The sequence below is a fragment of the Phaseolus vulgaris genome, chromosome 6 (genome assembly GCF_051622355.1).
Source record: "Phaseolus vulgaris cultivar YP4 chromosome 6, ASM5162235v1, whole genome shotgun sequence".
NCBI classification, from domain to species: domain Eukaryota; kingdom Viridiplantae; phylum Streptophyta; class Magnoliopsida; order Fabales; family Fabaceae; genus Phaseolus; species Phaseolus vulgaris.
The window spans coordinates 20118414-20141519 of record NC_143503.1 but is presented as its reverse complement, the minus strand read 5'-3'; the positions used below and the strand labels follow the sequence as shown (position 1 = coordinate 20141519).

At 31.5% G+C, this 23106-nt stretch overlaps 1 pseudogene across 1 annotated transcript; it reads right to left on the bottom strand.

Moving 5' to 3' along the window:
* Window positions 1-14465: 14465 nt before the first annotated feature.
* On the bottom strand, window positions 14466-16163 carry LOC137817697 (spermidine hydroxycinnamoyl transferase pseudogene; annotated as a pseudogene). The gene has a single exon (XR_016521814.1). The product of XR_016521814.1 is annotated as a spermidine hydroxycinnamoyl transferase pseudogene (transcript).
* Window positions 16164-23106: the final 6943 nt, after the last annotated feature.

Genomic DNA, 23106 nt, shown 5'->3' with positions numbered 1-23106 from the left:
ATGCTACATTTATTAGTTTTTCAACAAGATAGTAACTTCCTTTTTAATTTTTGTTGCACAGATCTTCAAAAGTGACAAAACATAACAATTATACACAAAATGCTACTATAATAATAATAATAAAAGTCAACAATGCTACTATAAAATGTATATATTGAGAAACTCATACAAAAAGAATCACATTATGAAGTAGTACACATGTTTATAAACCATAGTAACACCAAATAATATAAAAGATATTTAGTATCAACATATTTAATAAGATAAATAAATTGGTTGTTAAAATCTTAGTAACTAATTAGATATTAATTTAAAAAATATTTAACAATAATAGAAACTAATTTAAAAATTAATTTTTTTTAATTATTATAAATTTTTTTTAATTGACCTTATTTCTAAAGTGAAATATGTTTCATATATGATAACAATCCAGACAAATTTTACTTCACGACTTCACTTCACTTAATTTGTTGATAAAAAGAAAACTACATCACTTAACTTTAACAAGTTGTTATAATGTGATATATCTTTTTTTGTTAATGTCATATAACTTTCGTATAACGAAATTAACAAAATCGTAATGAAATACAATTTTTATTTTAAAATGTTCACATGATGTATGAGTACCATGAGTACAAGGAATAGTTGAAAAGTTAGGAGAAAATAAATAAAACGATTGAAGTGAGAGAAATCGTAAAAGAGGAATGGTGAGTACCCTAACTATTTTCAAAATGAGAAAAGACTATATAGTGTTGATTTTCGCTATAAGATATGGACTCATAAATTATTTAATTTTATTTTAGCTGGAATTTTTTTAAAACGTTTTTTTATCAAATATTAAATGATAACAAATTACAACTTAGTCTAAAATTAATTATTCATAATTACAATTTTTTTAAAGATAAGATAGATAACATTTTGTACTTGTATTGAACTAAAATTAGGTTAGAGATTAATATGTTAATTTATGTTTTAAATATAATAAATTAAAATAATATTCTATTTTATTTTTCTGCGCAAAATAATTTACAGGAAACATTGTCTAACTAGGTTTTCTTTTTCTAATTCTTACAATATTGTTTTCTACAAATTTATATTTACAAGAAAATCTTCAATAAATAATTTTTATTTTTTAATAACTTATCTGTAAAGTTTTATTTTAAAAAATGTTATATAATTCAGATAGACATAATTAAATTCACAAGTAATTACAATACCTTTTTGCAAATAATGTTAGAGTAAATACAACAATAATTCATTTTTAACACAATAAAAAAAATCTTAGTAAAAAAATCTTTATTTTATTACTTTTGTTTAAACTTTAGGATAATTGGACATATCTTTAGTCTTGGTAGGTAAAACATTGATAACTAGATACTACTAATATAGAAACTATTTATCAATAATAGAAACTAATTTAGATATCAATAATTTGTTTAGTCTAAATTAATATATAATTTAGTCAATATAATAATTAATTATTGTTTGTCTCTAAAATTGGTTTCTTATTTAATGATTTTGTAGTATAAATTTTAAAAAATGGTAAAACCTAAAAATATAAAATAAAATTGAAGTATTAAAATATCATATCACTACAAGAAAATCATGAAATAGAAACTAATTTTTAGAGACCAAAATAATTAGTTGTAATAGTAATTAAATTAGAGACCATTTTAAAAACTAAATAAAAAATTGGTTTCTAAATTAGTTTCTATTATTGTTAAATAGTTGCTAAATTGGTATTTAATTAGCAACCAAGGTCTTAATTTCCATTTATTTAGTTTCTAAATTTGGTTTCTAAAACCTTGGTTGCTAATTAGATACTAATTTAGAAACTATTTAACAATAATATAAACTACTTTAGAAACCAATTTTTTATTTAATTTCTAAAATGGTCTCTAATTTAGTTACTATTGCAACTAATTATTTTGGTCTCTAAAAATTAAATTTCTGTTTCATGATTTTCTTGTACTGTATGAAGACTTATTTAAGTTTTATGTATGTTATTATTTTTTTGAGTCGAGTTTATATTTAAAAATATCATTCTATTGAGTGGTTAAAATATTTTTTTTTGGTTATAGTTGTAAGAATATTATGTGGCACCTCACGATTATTTATCTTATTAATTGATATCTTAGTCTCCAAGTTTTTCCTTATTTAGGATAGTATATTCTTGCCTTATTAATTTTCGGGTATTATTATTATTATTACTATTTTCGAAAATAGCAGTCGTGTCAAACTTGGAAACATATCAATCTAATTAAAATTTTGAAGACCAAATCTAAAATCAAATCCTTAATATTCCGCTACTCACCTTATCGGGTTTACGAGTAACATATTTACGCGTTTCCTTTTATTTATCGAATTAAATATGGTAAATCTCTTGATACCGTAATTATGTTTTAAAAAAAAATACTTATTTTGTTAAACTCTTAAAAAAATAATATTAAGTTTGACAAAATTTAAATTAAAATGTTTGCTTAAACTTAATAACAGGAGTCTCCCTTCTGTCCAATGATGATGGGTTATGTCTTGTTATTTGAGTCTAATTAAGCACCTTCACTTACTTGTGAGTACACTTAATTATTAAATATTCACATGACATTTGCCTAAAAACACAATTATTTCTATTCTGTCCAACGATGTTTGTTGCACTTGTGTTTTGCAAACTTAATATGTGCATAAGCTTAAATGTTCACTTCTGTCCAAAGATGATGTGTCACATTCTTATTGCACATACCTTACTTATAATTGTTCATTATGCTTAAATAATTGGTAATTAACCAAAGTGAAAGCTGATTGTTTAAGTAGAACCTAATCTAGTCTATTATTTTGATGTTATAATAGATTTTATCACAGCTTCATTATCATAATGGTTCTTACTTATGCCTGCTTTAGATTTAAGTTTCCCTATGTCACTCTAACTTTTTCCTTAGCCTAAGTATCTTAATTCGTCGTCTAACCAGCCCCTAATATGGGAATTGAGACCTTGACTGGTGAAAATCGTTCTTCTTGGAAAGATTCCTTGATGCTGACTCTTGGGATGCTGGATTTTGATCATGCACTAATTGAAGTTGCTCCTCTTGCCCTCACTGATAAGAGCACTCCTGAAGATAAGATGGCTTATGAGAAATGGCAAAGGAGTAACAAGATGTGTCTTATGCTTATCAAGAATTCCATCAGCTCAATCATCAGAGGAGGCATTCCTGATTCACATAACGCTAAGGCTTATCTAGCTTCTGTGGAGGAACAATTTCAAGGAACCTCTAAGGTGCATGCTAGTACTCTTATCTTGAAGTTGGTGACTACAAAATATGACGGGCGCACCAGCATTCGCGAGCACATCCTGATGATGAGCCACATGGCCCGTAAACTTAAGGGATTAACCATGGAGATCAGTGAAGGTTTCCTAGTCCACTTCATTATGACTTCTCTTCCTTCTGTGTTTGAAGCCTTCAAAGTCAACTATAATACTCAGAAGGACAAATGGTCCATGAGTGAGTTGATTGCTATGACTGTTCAAGAAGAAGAGTGCTTGAAGCTGGAGAAACCAGATGTTGCTTACCTCGTGGCTGCTGAATCGAAGAAGCGGAAGGGCAAATTCCATAAAAAGGAATCTAATAAGGTCCCTAAAACTGATGCAAGTGCACCCTCCAGTTCTAACAAATCCACTAGCAAGTCCTACTGCAAGTTCTGCCGCAAGGTAGGACATAAGCAGTCTGAGTGTTCAAGCTTTAAGGAGTGGCTGGCTAAGAAAGGTAATCATCTAAATATGATAATTGAGTCCTTTAATTTAAATGTTCCAACTAATACTTTGTGGTTTGACTCTGGTTCTATGGTTCATGTGACCAATTCAATCCAGGGATTCCTTACAATCCGAAAGCTGGAAAGAAACCAAAGAACACTTAAGATGGGGAATGGATAAGAACTACTTGTCGAAGTTGTGGGAAACTTAGAATTACTTATGAAAACTAGAAAATGTATTAAACTTTATGATACCTTATATATTCCCGAGATTACTCGGAATCTTGTATTAGAACCAAAGTTAGACATTGATGGTTTTTATGTTTCCCATGGTCATGGCAAACTTACTATTTCTTTAAATTCTCAATTGTTTGGTACTGGTTTTCTGGATAACGGTCTCTATAAGTTAGAACTAGATGATAGCTTCTCCAAATCTATTTTATCATATAATATTAATGAGAACTTAACAAAGACCAAGAGAAAACGAGACTTAGAAACTTCATCCATATTGTGGCATCAACGTTTAGGCCACATTTCACGAGATCGCTTATCTCGACTTGTGAAGGATGAAGTCTTACCATCTCTCGATTTCACTGATTTTGGAACATGTGTCAAATGCCTCAAAGGCAAAATGACATCCACGACTAAGAAAGGTGCCACTAGGAGTTCAAAATTATTAGAACTTATTCATACTAACATTAGTGGCCCTTACGACATCGTTGGAATAACAGGACATAATTCATTTATCACTTTTATAGATGATTATTCTCGTTACATGTACTTCTATTTCATTAAGGAAAAATCTGAATCACTTACAACTTTTAAAGATTATAAAACTGAAGTTGAAAAACAACTTGATCTTCAAATAAAAGTTGTGCGATCAGATAGAGGAGGTGAATACTATGGTAGACATACTGATTTGGGACAAGCCCCTGGTTCATTTTATGAGTTTTGTAAAAGCCAGGGGATTGTGAACCAATACACCATGCCCGGTACTCCTCAACAAAACGGTGTTGCTGAAAGGAGAAACAAGACCCTAATGAACATGGTGCGTAGTATGTTAGCCAACTCCAATTTGCCCTTATTCCTCTGGACCGAGGCATTAAAAGCAGCAGTTCATATACTCAATAGAGTTCCTTCCAAATCTGTCCCTAAAACTCCTTATGAACTTTAGACTGGAAGGAAACCGAGTCTTACATATATGAAAGTATGGGGTTGCCTTGCTGAAGCTAAAGTTTATAACCCTTTCTTAAAGAAGCTTGACATGAAAACAGTAACTTGTCACTTCATCGGGTATCCGGATCACTCAAAGGGTTATAGATTTTATTGTCCTTCCCACGTCACCCGCATTGTAGAAACCAAGCATGCTCATTTCCTATAGGATTTTAAGATCAGTGGGAGCAGTGACAATCCTTACCTAGATTTACTAGAAGTACAAGAGGGGGGGGGGGGGGGGGGAGATCTACATCGACTACTAATTTGCCTCTGATCACTCCTCTTGTACCCACTCCGCGCGTCACTGCACCACCTACTCCACGCTCAGAACCTGATGCTACTCTGAATCCATCTGAGAATGAAGGCACCCTGAATGACAAACATCAGTACAATGCAGAACCCACTAATCAGCTCAGGAGGTCATCTAGAACTAAAACTGCTACTAATTTTGATGATTATGTAACCTACCTGACTGAAGCAGAAATGGATGTCGGAAGGTATACTGACCCTACCTCTTACAATGAAGCCATTACTAGTGATCAGTCTTCTGAATGGAATAATGCCATGCTCGATGAGCTTGACTCCATGAAGCAAAACAATGTTTGGGATCTAGTAGAATTACCCGACGGAGTAAAACCCGTAGGATCTAAATGGGTGTTCAAAACCAAGCTAGATCAGAATGGAAACATTGAACGCTTCAAAACAAGATTGGTTGCAAAAGGGTTCACTCAGAAAGAGGGAATTGATTATCAAGAGACCTTTTCACCTGTCTCTCGAAAAGATTCCTTAAGGATCGTAATGGCCCTCGTAGCTCACTTTGATCTAGAGCTACATCAGATGGACGTCAAAACCGCTTTCCTTAATGGCGACTTGTATGAAGACGTGTACATGCAACAACCAGAAGGTTTTAAACCTGAAGGTCAAGAACACTTAGTCTGCAAGCTGAAGAAATCCATTTACGGGCTGAAGCAAGCCTCACGGCAGTGGTACATAAAGTTTGATGAAGTCATGAAGAAACAAGGTTTCCTTAAGAATCAAGTGGATCAATGCACCTACCTCAAGATGAGTGGGAGCAACTTTACTATACTTGTCCTTTACGTAGATGACATTCTATTGACAAGTAATAATATAGACATGTTCCATGAGTCAAAGCGCATACTTTCGCATAATTTTGACATGAAGGATCTTAGAGAGGCCGCTAATGTTATTGGCATCGAAATATACCAAGATAGAGCTAAGGGGATTTTGGGATTATCCCAAAGGGCCTACCTTGACCGTGTCCTCACTCGTTAAAACATGCAACATTGCTCTCCTTCTGTGGCTCCAGTAATTAAGGGAGATGTTTTCGGTTCTTTTCAATGTCCGAAAACAGAGGCTGAAAAAGAGCAAATGGTGATGATACCTTATGCATCTGTAGTTGGAAGCATTATGTATGCTCAAGTCTGTACTCGTCCGGATATCGCGTACATTGCTGGAATGCTAGGTCGGTATCAATCTAATCCTGGTCCAGATCACTGGAAAGCAGCTAAGAAAGTACTTCGATATCTACAAGGCACAAAAGACTATAAGTTGACCTATAGGAGAAGTGACAGTTTAGAAGTGGTGGGTTATTCTGACTCTGATTTTGCAAAATGCAAAGATGACAAGAAATCCACTTCTGGGTATATCTTTATATTAGCAAGCGGGCCTATCTCATGGAAGACAGCAATTAACAACAACCTCAACAATGATGACAGAATATGTTGCAGTGTACAATGCAACTTGTCATGGAATGTTGTTGCGAAATCTTATCGCTGGACTCAAAGTCATTAACTCCATTTCCAGGCCATTGAAGCTTTATTGTGATAACTCAGCTGCCATTAGTTTTTCGAACAATAACAGTTCGAGTGGCGCTGTATTATATCTTGATACAAAGTACTTGTTCGTACGTGAGCGAGTTGAGGAAAATAAGCTTTGTGTTGAGTATATTAATACTAAAAATATGCTTGCGGATCCGATGACTAAAGGTCTCCCACCTAAAGTATTCGAAGAACATGTTTCGAAGATGGGATTATCTAAAGACCTTATTTAGCATATTTGTACTTACTTATGTTTAATAAAATTTCCTCATTTACCTTGATTTGTGTGTCCTTAAATATGTTTATGCATGCCTAAATATACATAGACACTAACTGTACAAATCAAAGTCTAAAGGGCTTACTTATCAATTGATCCTAAAATTTACTTAAGTTTTAAATTTGTATTGTAGTATGATTAATGGGGGTCTTGAGTTGAATACGGATTCAAAGACTGTATTTTTCTGCTACAATTACAGTTTAGGACTAAAATGAGTATTAAAATCAGGCCAGACTTATCTAATGCTCATAATAAATAATCCTTTGGCCAAGTGGGAGAATGTAAGAATATTATGTGACACCTTACGATTATTTATCTTATTAATTGATCAATTACCATATTTATCCTATTATATTATTACTAATTACTTGATGGACGTAATTACTCTTATCATAAATAATTAGGGTTTCCCCTTAGGTGTATTATAAATAGAGATTACCAGACAACTAAAGAGACACCCTCATATTCTAACATCACACGACCGAAACTCATTCCCTAAAGGGATTTTCGAGCCTCTCATCTCTTTGTCTCTCTACTCACATAATTTCATTCTAAGCGATACATGCTAAAGAGAAACCCGATCAAGATCATGTCTTCGTCCCTCAGCCATACGATCACGGGTCTACCAAGTATTATTTAATCATTATTCACGTTTCATTATATGATTGAGGAATCCTAATCCAACAATAGTATTTTACCATTTCATTTTATTGTTAGCGAGATCATATAATCATTACTTTTATCCTTTTATCTTTAATTTGTCAATTAATTTGTATCTTTTTTCTCTAATCTCCTCAAACTCATTAGTTAATTTTCTTTTCAATTTTTCTTGAAAAAAGGAAAGAACAATTGGTAAGTTGAAGAATAAAAGAAAACAATAATGATCATGTCGTCTTATTAAAGATAAATACAAATAACATAATATTTAAATAAAAAATTAAATACTTAATAATAATAATAAAAATATAGTTAAAAATAATCAAATTTATAAGATATCTAAAATTGAATTAATTTAATATAAAAGTAAAAAATATAATAGTTAACAACGTAAATATACCATTCATAATTTATTTTAGAATGTGTCCTTTCTTTTTTCTTAAAATTTACTAAAATAAACAAGTGTCTTTCTCATGTAATAATCTTCTTTCTCTAGAACATTACCTACAGTGAGGGGTACAATAAATTAATAATAGAGTACTTTTGGGATGAGATGATAGTACAATAATTGGTGCCTCATTAATTCTTGTCACATCGGTCGGGACGTCGCATAGAGGTTTGTAGCTTTCTCTTTTATTTCTTTTTTTTTTCTATTGTTGTATAGTTCGTGGTTAAATTTTTGTAGCTTACTCTTTCTTTCCTAGTGTTGTATAGTGTGTAGGAAACTTCTACATGTGAGTTTGTTGGCAAATGTCAGCGTTTTGTCTTTTTATACACATATGAATTATTTAGTTAGAAAAACCTTGTTTTAAATTTCATATAAATTAAAAATAATATTAATTTATAATATATGAGTGTGTATAAATTCCATCTTAGGTTAGTTTTGTAAAATTGATTTATGTTTAAAGTTAATTTTTTAACATAATATTACAGTTCACCGTGTGTGTTTGAATTTCCACATCAACTAAAGATAATGACATTTTATATTATATAATAAATAAAAATCTCTCCTTACGAGTTGATTTTGTAAGGTTGAGTTAGACTTGAAGTTCACTTTTTTGTCAATCCTAGTTTTAATTACCAACTTTAGAATCTAAACTAATTGATAATTAAAACCAAAATAACAATTAGATACTAATTTATAAATTAATTTGTAAATTTTATTAATAATAAAAACTATTTTAATCGATATAATATTAATTATTTTACTCTTTAAAATTAATTTTTATTTAATAATTGTTTTTAGTGAATGCTCAAATAATCTAAAGAATTACGTGTTACAAATCTTAATTATTAATTTGATTGACAGAGAGAAATAATATAAAATAAACTTAAATATCTTAATTACATAAATATTAATTTTATTTTTTATTAATAAAATAAATTTCTAAATTTGTAGATATTTAGTAATTCTCGAGGATGAAGATATGAAACACATTAGAAAATACTGGACTTCATATTAATTATTTATGATAGCTTATAGATTTCTTTTAATGTTATTAAATATATATATACAAATAGTATATTTTAAACTTTTTTATATTATATACCTTTATAGGAATGTTTAAAATATTTTTATATTTAATATTTATTTATTTAATAAAAAATAATCATATTAATACTTAATCAATCGGATTTATCATAATTAAAACTCTATTATCTAAGAATAGCAAACATTATTATCCAAAAAATCGTTAGAAGAACTAAATATTAAATTTAAGAACTTTGTTAAGAAGTCTACATTGAATAAAAATTTGTAAGAGATAAAAAAAAAGTATAATTAAATTCTCCATATAAGTTAAGATAGTTTTTCTAACTTTATGTTTAGCTTATATAAATTAATTTTATCATAGAAGTCATACATTTATTACGAAATTGATGTATATATGGACAAAAAATTAGAAATTTACATGTAAGGTGGAACTTTGCACACGAATTCATATCCAACACCATATGAGGAAAAGCAAAATCAACCACACTTAATCAAACAACTAATAAACAATTTTATTTTTCAATATATTATTAATTTTAAAATAAATCATTCCATGAAAATCGTTAGGCTACTATAAAATTACTAAAATCTTGTTCCAAAAATTTCTACTAATGCCCTTTATCGTTTTTCTGGTCCTTATATTATAAGAACCGAAATAAAAGTTTAACTTAATTTCTTTTTGTAAGAAGTTTGGATTTCTTTTTCATTCTTTTAAAAATAACCTGGTAATAAATACCTTTTAAATTTAACAAATAGTTAATTGAATGCATTAATATTTTAAACTCTTGAGAAATCAAACTTATCTTGTATAAAAATGTTTTTACACTATTTACGCGATGCTTAGTCAATTTTTAGAGGTAATTTTAGACAAAAAATATTAATTTTGAAAAAAAATATTACTAGCTAACTAAATTAATGAGTTTTCTTAATTCGATTTTTTTTGTACACTGAGTTAAAATTAGTTGGTATTGAATATTTCGTTTTCGAATTAAATAATTAAAAAATAATAATTAAATTTTAATAATTTATTAGTATATATATATATATTATATTTTATATAGTTCATTAAATTTTAGTTGATTGTATTTTAGTTTATATATATAAATTGAATTCTATTAAATATTTTAGTCAATTATCTAAATATAATTGTAATAATTATTTTTTAATACAAATATTATTGAAAATAATGATTTATTATTAAAAATCTAGTACCAACTTTAGAATATAAGGTACTTGATAGCTAAAAAAATCTTGGTAACTAATTATATACGAATTTAATGATTTTAATTAGGACACATATAATTGTAATTAGGACACATATATATAATTGGAAATAAACATGTGTTTCTAATTTGCAAAATTATTCTCACTCTTTTATTGTTTTATAACTTCTTCATATTATACATATCACACATTGTCATAAAGTTTGCTAATGAAGCTTAAAATTTCAAGAATTAATCATCATCTTCTTCTCTTCTTTCTCAAGTTTTTATTCTTCAAAGCCACCACTTGTTGGTCCTCTTTAGGGGAGTACTCCTTGAGTTGTCTTTGCCTTCTCCTAAAATGTTACCTAACAAAATTAATCAAAGTCTCACAAAATCAACAAACCAAGAGGTATTCCACTTCAAAAGTTCAAGAAATAAAGCAAAGAAAAGCTAATTTGGAAAGCAAACTAAAAAGATTATATATGAGACAAAACTTCAAAGATTAGTAAAAACTTTATGACAATCAAGAAATTAAAGCTAAGAAAAAAGAAAGCACTTATAACATAATCTAAGGAAATGCATTAGAATGGATTAAAAAAAAACAAAATAAGACTAAGAATGAAAATGTGTGTATTTATTTTCTTATTTTTCTTTTAGGCCAAATTAGGTCAAACTTCCATATCTTGTTCTTTTGGCCGAATTAGGTCAAATACAAATGCTATAGTCCAATGTCATTTTCAAAATACTCCAAGTCTAAATGCAAAGGTGTAGTGATGAAATTGTTCAATGATCCAATATGTTATTCCATTTGGCTTTTTCTTTTGTTCCAGATTTTCTTTTGTTGTTTGAGTTAGGAGTAGGTGCCTTTTTCTCTTGTTTTGATCTGTCAAATTTCAAAAACACCAAAGCATAAGTAGTCACACTACACAAATCTTTAACATGTATCTCAATTGAATTCAAAACATGAAATGGAAACAAGTAATAGCCTTATAGAACCCTATACGAATAAAGTGAGATTTTGAACTTAAAACAAAAACATAATGGAAACCTGAGTGTAAAGAGATTACCAATGATCCAATAGTAATCAAAAACTAAAAAATTACAACAGAAAAGACCTCAAACCTTAAAGCATACGTGAGTCTAAAACCAATGATCTAATAGTAATAAAAAACTAAAAAATTACAACAGAAAAGACCTCAGACCTCAAAGCATAAAGCAATAATTATCAAAAATTCAAAATGAAAATTCAAAAAGCATAACTAGTAGAATTTATGACAAGATAGGACTAAACATGATTCATTACAAGAAAATCTCCGAGTCCCTTGAGTGACCAAAGAAACTTTAACCACTACATCGGACAAATTCTTTTGTTATCTTATTCTTTTTATTATACTTATTATCATTATTATTAATATTATTAATGTTAATATTATTAATTTTATTAATATTATAAATATTATAAATATTATTAATAATATAAATATTATTAATAATATAAATATTATTAAAAATATCAATATTATTAATAATATCAATATTATTTAATATTACTAATATTATTTAATATTACTAATATTATTCATATTACTAATATTATAAATTTTATATATATTATAAATATTAATAATATATTTAGTTATTTTTTAAATAAATTTGAAATAAGTTACATACAAATTTTATCCGTATGTAACAGTTTTTTTTAATTTACATTACATACGGATAACACTTTTTTTATTTTTTAATTAAATTTGAAATAAATTACATATAGTTGCAATTTTTTTAATTAAATTTTTAATATATTACATACAAATATAATCCGTATTTAACATTTTTTTTATTTTTAATTAAATTTGAAATAAATTACATACGTATTATATCCGTATGTAATAATTTCTGCTTTTTGAATTAAATTTTAAATATCTTACGTATGAATTATATCCGTATGTAATAATTTCTATTTTTTGAATTAAATTTTAAATATCTTACTACGGATTAGAATTCGTATGTAACATTGATTTTACATACAAATTTTTATCCGTATCTGATAATTTGTATGTAATTCCAGATTTTCTTGTAGTGATTATAGACAAACATAAATATCTTAAAATCAAAATGACACAAATATAAACATGTTTAATTAAATAAAATTGAAAAAAGACTCATGAAAAATCAAAACACACACAAATACCACCATTTAAGTACTTAGAAGCACATACATGAATGTTCAAGAACTAAAGCATTTAAATTAACAAAAGATACAAAACCACAATCTAATCACTGAAACAACTTCAAAACAAGTGGGCATGTAAAAATTAACGAAGACAACATAACAATGAAAGAAGACACTAGAAGAAAAAGAACTAGTTATCCAATTTAAACCATGGTTATAGAAACCATATGATAGCCTCCTTCTTCTTTCATTGTTTGTGTTTTGATTTTTTTTTTATGGAGATGATCGTTTGTATGGTGCGGAATGAGTAAAAGAATAAGATAGTATTTAGTTTAGAGAGGTCGAATTAGGGAGAGGTCTTGGTCTTCTTGGTGGCCGTATAACCTGCGGTGCCTCTTTTTCTACTCTTCGAGTCTTAGTGTTCTTGGTTACCTTTGTTTTGAATTCTCTAAGTTCTTCTAGCTACATGCACTTCGCACCCCATTGTCTCAGTTCGTCCATGTTACCGGCCGATTTCTTACATGGGCTGTCAGAGAAAGGTTTTGGCTTGAGGGCTGTCACGAGATGGTGGAGTGCTACTTCTGGACTCAAGTCCCAGATACTGATAGCTACCTTGCCAAATATTTCCATGAATGATTAGAGCGTTTTGGATCTCTCTTGTCGAATGTTAACGAGGGAAAGGGAAGTTAGGTGATGAGGCCTGCTTGTGGCTGGGCTAAAATTTTTGATACTAGGGTATCCAAGTAGTCAATCGTAAGGGGTGGCAAACGAGTGAACCAATTCAAAACAACTCCCTTCAACGAGGTAAGGAAGACACGACATAGTAGGGCGTCATTAGCCGTGTAAAGGCTGATTTGAGTAACATAGGCGTCGACGTGTTCGTTTGGGTCGCCACTACCGTCATATTTATCAATCGTCGGACTCTTTCAGGTGTATGGTAGCTACCTCCATTATTGCTTCGGTGAATGGATGTCAGTGTGACGACAATCCTATGGCTCCGTCAAAAGCTGTGTGTGCCTTGTGATGGAGGTGCGAACTTTCTCTTCTTCCATTTGTGTCAGCATCTTGTTTTCGGAGTGTCTGTGATTTTTCAAGTCCTCTTGGGCTGTCGGTGTGTGCCCGAGTTCCAGCCTCTTCATTGTTTCGTTCTCGACCTTCAGGGCATCTCTCTCCTCCACGTTCTTCCATTTCATGTTTTCGAGTTCTCTCTTCATGTCCAACATCATAACTACGAATCTATTAACAGTCCTTCCTCGTTTTGTTTGTCGTTTCCCATCATGCTTCGTGCGGTTACCATGCGGTTTCTTGATAGGTTTTTCTTCCGGTCCCACGGTGGGTGCTAAAATGTTCTTACAATTTCCAAGATCGGATATCCCCTATCAAGCTACCTTCGTCTTCTCTCAATTCCAATTGTTCTCCTTGTAGGTCCATGAGGGTGAGGTACGCGCAAAAATATTCTCACGCTCAAGTTAGATATAATGTATTTAATTGTTCAATTCAGAATTTAAACAATCATTATTTTTTATCTTGAGATCTCTCCTATTTATACTTTCTGCTATGTTACAAGGAATAACGCATATCCAATGATCCTTTAATTAAGTTTTATTTCTCTTAATTAAGAATAATCTATTTAACCTATAATTTGACGTGGAAGTTGTTTTATCGAGATTCCGTGACGCTGCCAATGGTGGTCTGTTTTCGGCCACGTAGGACAATCTAAGCACAATTTATTGAGATGCGTGAAATGTTTTCAAATTTGCCTATTTATTTAATAATCAAGTAATATTACACTAATTTGGTCAAACAAAAAAAGTAGTCTTAATCCAACATATTACTGAAATTTATATTTGACTAATAACTTGACGAATTAACACGTAAAGTGTAGTAAATTTTCACATAAATAAAGTTTCTTTTGATACTCTAACCATAAAAAACAGTGATTTAAGAAGCAGTTTTTGAAACAAAATATGAGACTTAAAATCTATAAAGATGAACTAGAGAAGAGTCAAAAGTAAAATGAAGAACACAGAAAACATATTACGTAAAACACATGGCAATGCCGAAGCTGAATATAGTTCTCATGAGTTGAGTCACTTTCATATGGTCTCGTAGAAGAATTTCTTGAAAAGTTCCAAATGTTCTTCTTGGAAGGTCATGCAAACAACAATGGATCCGTCACCAAGTGGACTTTGAATAATCACTGCTCTATCTTGTGCATACACATATGCCAACCCAAAATACACAGGCTTTCCCCATCCAAAATCTGCTTCATACATTGGCATGCTCATCCAGCTTGTGATTTGAAGATTTGGGTTCCCTGCAAAAGGGACATTCCTAGGCTCTTCTTCTCCCATGAACAAACGCCTTATGCAATCTAATTGCTCCTCACCCAACACATTCTTCAGTTGTGACCTTATGTACTCATTAGTAAGCTTTTCATTCGCTTCTCTTACTTTTTGTGCAGCATAGCTCAAAGGCTTTGACACAATCTCTCCAACATAGCATTTGGGTGTCACTGTTGCTGCCAAAGCATTCCCATAGTAGTTCCTAGGAAGAGGAGGAATTACTCTGCTGCGGATATCAGCATTGAACCGAACTACCGTTGGTTGCTTCTCTTCAAGTTTACAAGCCTTAGATGCAGATCTCCATATATGACCAGCTAGAGCTTCAAATCTGCTATAAGCTCTAATCCCTTCTTGCAAGGGTTGTTCGTTGGCCTCCTTCTTCAGCTTCTCCACTTGTTGAGGCGTTAGTTTCAGTATAACAGCTCTTCTCTTCTTCTTCTCCTCAGCATTGATGTCAGAGCTTCCTAGTTTAAGTGGTAGAGGCTTCAACTCGGGGTGATCAAAGCATGGTGATGGTGATGTTGACGAGTGTTGGTGTTTGAGTACTCTTCTATCAAGATATGGCAATTCATGTGGCTCCAGTGTCTCTCCACGACCCAGTTTTGCCCATGAATTGATGAATTTTATGCCACCTAGCCCATCAGACAAAACGTGACACACAGCAAGTCCAATGACAAATCCTTTACCACCAGGGAATCTTGTGGATTGCACAAGCATCAAAGGAATCTCCTCCACGGGTTGAGTGAAATCAATCTTTGGAACAAGCTCAGCGACAACACCAGGTGAAAAGTCTCCATAATCAGCCATTGATTTTGTGGTTTCAGCTTCAATAAACGTGACTCCCTTGGCATTGCAATCCAGTTGAATTCGAGCATCTTCTGCTAAGCTCAACCTTCCAGCTACTGGATAGTAGTGCACTAAAATCTCACCAAGTGACTTCCTCAACCTCTCATTGATGTCATCATCGTGTTTTGCTTCGTATACATAGATGGTGGGTGTGTGACCTAATTGCACAACTTGGTCACTATCTGCTAACCATAAATGACCTTTGGGAGTTTCTTCACAAGGAAGAACACGGTAAGAAGCAACAATGGTTACCATCTCTATGATGTTGTGAAATTCAATGTACTTCTTGCTTATATATATACATGGAGAGGGAGAGAGAAGGAGAGAATTTCATGACGTTTCTATAGCAGCTGCCAAATAATTGAATGGCTAACATTGCCACACGTTTCTCTTCGATGCAAAAATTTATAGGTACAAAGAAAATAAAATGCGAGGAAAATAGAAGATTTAATGTGAAGAAATTAATAGCTGGAAAAAAATAATTGAATGACTCACATTGCCACACTTTTGAACTGTCTTCAAACTTCACCTTAACAACTTATTGGTTTTTTATAAGGTTGATTTATGTTTGATTATCTACTTAATATAATATAATGGTCATTTAGAACATATTTCAGTGTGAAAGTTTGAATTAGGCCTATCGTGTCATACGATATTAAACTTCTATGAGACTGTCCATAAATATGTCGTTTCACACATGAGTTGGAAGGTCTCAACTTGAGAGTGGTGTGTTAAAAACTCCACATCGAATAAAGATATGAACATTTCATAGTATGTAAGTGGGTGCAAACGTCACCTTATGAGTCATTTTTGTATGGTTGAGTTAGGCTTAAATTTCACCTCTTAAGATGGTATCCGAGTCATTTAGATTGTGTTTAGATTGAGGAGTGAATGTGTGAGAATTTGAGGGAGTGGATGTCTAATGATTTGAGAAGAAATGGTGTCTGTTTGGATTGCGGTATGTTAAACTAGATGTGTGAGGAAAATTTATTGAAGTTTGTGAGTGATGTGATGGTTATGAAAAAATCTTGAATTTTTTTAAAGGTGTAAAATGTAAGATAACAAATTTACCATTGCTTTAAAAATATTTGAATAATAGAATATGGGGTTTTTTTTATATTGATTTGAGTTAATTAAAAAAAAATATTGCTGGTACTATTGAATAATTATTTTGGATAAAATACAAGTTACTCGACGAAAAATATTCATATATAAAATTATCAATATATGTAAAATAGTAAATTTTTATATAAAAATAAATAATTTAAATATTTAAAAATTTAATAAGTATAATTAGAAAATAATTTTGTATTAAATGTAAATAGTATTATTATATTTATAATAATAAAAGTATTATACAATTTGTTTATTATAAATAACTATATGTTTGTGTTATATTAAATTTTATTAATTACTATTATTTTATTTTATTAATAATATCATTAAATATTTGTGTTAGTTAAATTTACGTAATAATTAATATTTGTATTTAGATAATTTTAATATTATTTCATTTTTATTATATTATGTTGTATAATCATGCAAAGACAAGGCTAAAATAGGATAAATACACATGTTTACTAAGCTTTCCATAAGGTTTTTTGTGTTGGGTTCAATAGTGTCAAAATTCAAGAGGGGTGAATTGAGCTTTTAAAACTTTTGCACATATTCGGTCTTTTTACAAAACAGAGGAAAAGAATCTATTTATTTAGCAATGAACAGATTTATTTTATTCTGCTTAGTGTATTAAGACAGTTATATCAGTTATGTGATTATCTGATATTAAGCAAGTTGATCAGCTAGCAACATTCACATTAATTTCTATGGAATAAAATGTGAAAGCAGAATCAATAAAATACAATGTCAACATTTTGATTGAAACTTGTCAATTAATTGAGTTAACTTTCATAGAACAATGAACTCCAATTATGTTCAACAACCAATACAGATTTTCACAGAAGTTTCAAATTGATTTTCCAGAAATCAAGAATAGTATGAACAAATAAAAAAGAATAGATTTATTCTTAATTGAACAGATTTAATTTTTGACAGATTAACAAATGAATCAGTAAAAATAGTGCAGAGATGAAGAGAGATTGAACACAATGAGATTATATTGGTTCACTCAAATGGGCTACATTCAGTCTCACCTAATCCAAGGTGAAATCCACTAAAACACAGTTCAAAACAATCACACAACCACTATTCTTGAACCCTACAAGAACAAGGCACACCTTGCTGAAAAACTCTATTCCAACACACACAACTCTTCAAGAAACTCTATCAAGAAGATGTTGATCAAGAGTGATCAAGGGCTTTGAAGAATCCAAATCCTAAGTGTTTGATGCAAGGCTGAAGTTGCTACTGTGTTTGAGGTAGGATCTGGGTAGTTTAAAAGTGTAATCCACTCTTTGTTGAATCTAAAGCTAATGTGTTTTAAAACCTTTTGAAATTAAGTGTTTTTCAAACTAAGTGAAAAACAACCGATTGTTTTACTCTTAGGTGTTTTTTTAAAAGGTTGAAAACTGTTTTGGTTGGTTGACTTGCTGTCAAACCAAAACAATTGATTGTTTCGTGGTTTCAATCGATTGTTTCTTTGAAAATCCTAACATAATTATGTTTTGGTGGTTGAATGTGCTTTAAATTATTTCCAACTGAATACGCTCCTCTATTAAATGCTTTGACCAATCTTTGAAAAGTATAAATGGTTTGTCTATGTTTTAAAACAAACAAGTGAAACAGATTTGAGTTTTCTGTTGTGAGAAAGATTGCTTTCAAGTTTTGAACATTCACATCAAGCTTTCGGTTTTCTCAAGAAAGAGTGGAATAGGATTGCATCTGTATTGATTTCAGATTGTTCTGTAAACAAGTGTAATTAGTTCTGAATCTTCTGTAATTTCTGGTGTTGTTGCCAAGGAGTGTTGTGTGCTCTTGAGGTGGTCAAGATCAACATTCTTGGTGTGTGTTGTGCCAAAGTGAGTGTGTTTCTTGAAGGGCTCAAGATCACTACTTTGGTGGTTTGTGTGTAATCTGTTTTGATTGCTTAGTGGATTGCCCAGTGACTTCTGGGGACTGGATGTAGCTCTTGATTTAAGAGTGAACCAGTATAAACTGTTTGTGTATCTCTTTCTTCCCTTGAACTCCTTTAAATTCAGTTGTTATTGCTTTACTGGTATAAATAACCGATTGTTTTTCTGGTGCTTTGTTGTTTTGTGCTTAAATTCTTGGCTAACTGAAATTCTGATTTGGATTCACAAAAATGATTTTGTTCTAGCTGAAAAAGTTTTTAAAAACCCCTCTTAAACAATTCACCCCCCTCTCGTTTAAGGCCATATATTCTAACAGAAGAGTCTTACAATCACACTTTACAAAGGAAAGAAAGATGAAAAGAATACACCTGGAAAGAGAATGCAAAAATCTGACTTAGACCAGTAGAACAAGCACAGTTTCTGATTTTGAAAAATCTTTTAAGAACACGTACTCATTCACTGAAAATACTCAATCTCTGTTGTAAAACTTGTTTTCTCAACTCCTCCTTTAAGTCAGAACCAAGTCTCTTTTTATAAGAGACATTTTATAAGCAGTTATAAAAAGAACAAATTGAAAATAAAATGAATAGATTTATTTTTGAAAGAAAAGAGAGTTTTTGAAAGGTTGCAACTTAGTTACATGAGTCTTAGCCAAGCTTCTTGTTGCAAAGATAAAGATGGGGAAACCACTCAAGAAACAGGCACCAAACTAAAAAGAATCTATTTATTTAAGAAAGAACAAATTCATTTTCAAAGGGATAACAAGAGATATTTGAACAGATGAAACTCAATCATTTTGATAGTATGAAGACTGAGTCAAGATTCTTGATGCACAAACTAACGTTATCAAAAAAATTTAACAAAACATCCAGTTTAAGAAAGAATCTATTTATTTAAGAAAGAATAGATTCATTTTCTGTGCGGCAAAACATATGAAAAACATTTTTAGAAAACATTGTGCTTGCTCTTATCACATGGTTAAGGGTTAAAAGGTGGGTCATGATGCAAAAAGCTCACTTTAAACAACCTTTAATGTAAACACAAGACAACCCCTAAATACAAACTCAAACAACAAAGCAAAATACACATTTGGCTTCATCAAACACATTGTCTTGAAGGGAGCAACATCCATCTTCAACAATCTCCCCCTGTTTGATGGAGACAAAATCCCCATAGCTTTGTTGCTTTGAAGAAAGATCAACACCTGTACTGCACCAAATACCAAAATACAAAAGCTAAAATTAATCATACCATAAACCAGATTTAGGGCCAGAGTGTAACTCCCTATACACCCTTATCACAACAGCTTATCCAGTTTGCATTACCTAGCATGGTGAGCTATTTTTCTCCCCCTTTGGATTCATCAAACAACATTTAAGCATAGATAAAGATAAAACCAGATAAAGGCCAACCATAACAGTCCAGAAAAAACAATACAAATTGTTCAACAGATTACAGAAATATAAACTAGGTGAAAGATAAGCATAGAAACAAGGCACTTCTACTCCTTGTAGTATAGTTCTGCCAACTTGATGGAGATGTGCCTTTATAGTTTTCGGATTTTGTTGGTGAATGGCAGAAGCATCATGGATTGAAGATGAAGCAAGGTCCTCCTAAGAGTGGTGGTGACCTTGAAGGTGCATGAGAGGTAGGGATTGAGAGTGGTGAGGCCAACTCTACTTGGATAGGGAAAATTTGTGAAGATTAAAAGCCTAACCTATGAGGTTTTGGGCAAGAAGTGAAATTGGCACAATTTGGCAGTAATTCACTAAGTATATTAATATTGAAAAACTAAGAGCCAAGGAACTCCTTAAATAGTATTTGGAGGCCGGTCTACAAGGTGGAAAAGAGAGGGAAATTCAAATGTTGGCACATGGGAAAGTGGCGCCTAAATTCAGCACATGTGAGGTAGGTTCTAGAATTCTTCCATGTGCTAGGAAATCTAGAACCTTACGCTCCACTTAGGCTAAATGTGGGTTGGACCTAAGTTTAATTAGGAGTTTCCTAATTAAACTTAGGTTAGCATTTTAGGTACCACTTTGCATGTTTCAACAAAAAAATACAAAAGAATTAAACTATGCTACTTTTGACAAAAATGTAAAAGCTATTCTACGCTTGAATTTGGGCATCCTGGAGCATGTAAAGATAAGTCTCTTTGCCATCAGTAGCAGTGTTCCAATCCTCTTCAAGCTTTCTAGCCATGGCCCTAGTGATTGGCCCAATATGACATGGTGGTTGGCTTTCAGTTGTAGTGATGCTTGGCCCTCTTCCAGCACAACTGCACCTGAACTCCTTCAATTTGATGATTGAGATGCTGGAACCTAGCTTGAGTTGCCTCGAAATAGGTCCTTTGCTCCTCTGACAGTGCATCAAGTCGAGACAGGACTTGCCTCTCAAACATGGACATGGGTTCACCTCTATATTTTAGAGTTTGATAGGCAACAAGAGCATTGTGGTGAGTTGCAGCAACATCTTTATTCATTGATTGTGGTGTCGGTGATCCTCCTCTGTATTCTATAGAAGGAGATCTCATTCTTTGACTGCTAGCATGGTGAGCAGGGGACTCCATCCTGTGTGATGAAGTGTGATGAACTTCATAGCAAGACTGTTTTGCAGCTTGCACAATATCATCTTCCATAGGCACTGCATCATCTCCCTCATCATTGTTGAGATTTGAACCTCCACGTTCCTCCTTGTGAGTCTTGCTTTTGAGAAACACCCAACAGTCATCTACTTTGTGAAATCCCATCTTTAGGAGAGTTGAATTATCAATCTCACTTACAGCTTTGATGGTCTCATTCCTCTCATTAGTAGTGTCAATACCAAAATGATCAATTAATTTTGACACAAGAATGGCATAAGGAAATTTGTAATCAGTTAACCTTTTTGATTTCAACATATGCTCCATGATAATGTACACCCAGTTAACTTTTGATCAGATTCATAATGCAATAAAGGAGGATTAAATCTTCTTCATGCAAGACATCATGATTAGTGCCTCTAGGAATCGGTTGTCATGGAATGATGTAGGCAATTAATCTTGGAGTTAAAGTCAGCTTACCTGCATGCCTGTTGACACTCTGAGCTGGATTTCTTACACAACTTCTTTAGTATTGGATTTTATTGAACTCTTGAATCCCATTTGTGTTCCCTTTTCCAACCTTCAAACCAGAATATTTGATTCCAGCCACTGAATTCCACACATCATTTGTGACTTTCATCTTAATGCCTTTGACATAGGACACAAGATTCTTCCCATCCAAAGTTAAATTTGTGTACAAGACTTTTTCCAGGTCAGGATATACATTACCAGTCATCTTTAGGAACTGCTTCAGTTTTTTATGCTTCAATGCAGATCTGATTTCAGCCAGTTTCTCAGTTTTCAGCCAGGAGAACTCTAAAACCTTGGGTATATTGATTTGCTTTCTACTCATCTCATGTATGTAAGTAGTTATCCCCTCTTCATCTCCAACAAACCAATTTTCTTGTACCCCTTGAGAATTGTTGTGCTTTTCCTGATTCTTCTTTTTCTATCGTGAAGAAGAAGCCATTGTTGAACTAGTTTTAAGTCTGCACATCAATTAACTTGAAGACATATTAGTGTAGAGTGAACAACATGTAACAAAAAATAACCAAAGAAAGACATTACCTTACCAGGTTTGATTCAAGTGGTGAATGGTGAGAAATAACAGTGTTTTAAAACAGATTTATATAGAAAAACAATGATATTTTGATGAAGCGGTTTAGAGCAGAGATACACGAGGATTTTATTCTCTGTATATGTGCAGAGTATCTTTGAAAAGGGGCAGAAAATATTTTGAATCACGATGCATACATATCACTCCCCAATTAAGCAGCCAATGCATCAAATCAATTACAAGACCATGACCAAAACCATCAAAGATACGGTGGTTAATACTCACTATGTCAGTCAAACAGTCAAAAAGCATATATTAATGTTTCTCTTTCCTAGTCATCAATGCACACCAATATCAGGAAAAAATAAACACATTTAATTAATAATAAAAAAAATTATTTTTTACTGCAGTGGACAATTAACATTTATAATACCCAATTCATTTAGCAGAAAATTAAACCTATCTTTGGCCAAGGGTTTTGTAAACAAATCTACAAGCTGCAAATTAGTACCAATGAATTTAATTTCACATGTTCCATTTGATATATGCTCTCTTAGAAAGTGATGCCTTATTTCAATATGTTTTGTCCTTGAATGCATAATAGGATTTTTAGTTAAGTTGATGGCACTAGTATTATCACATAGAAAAGG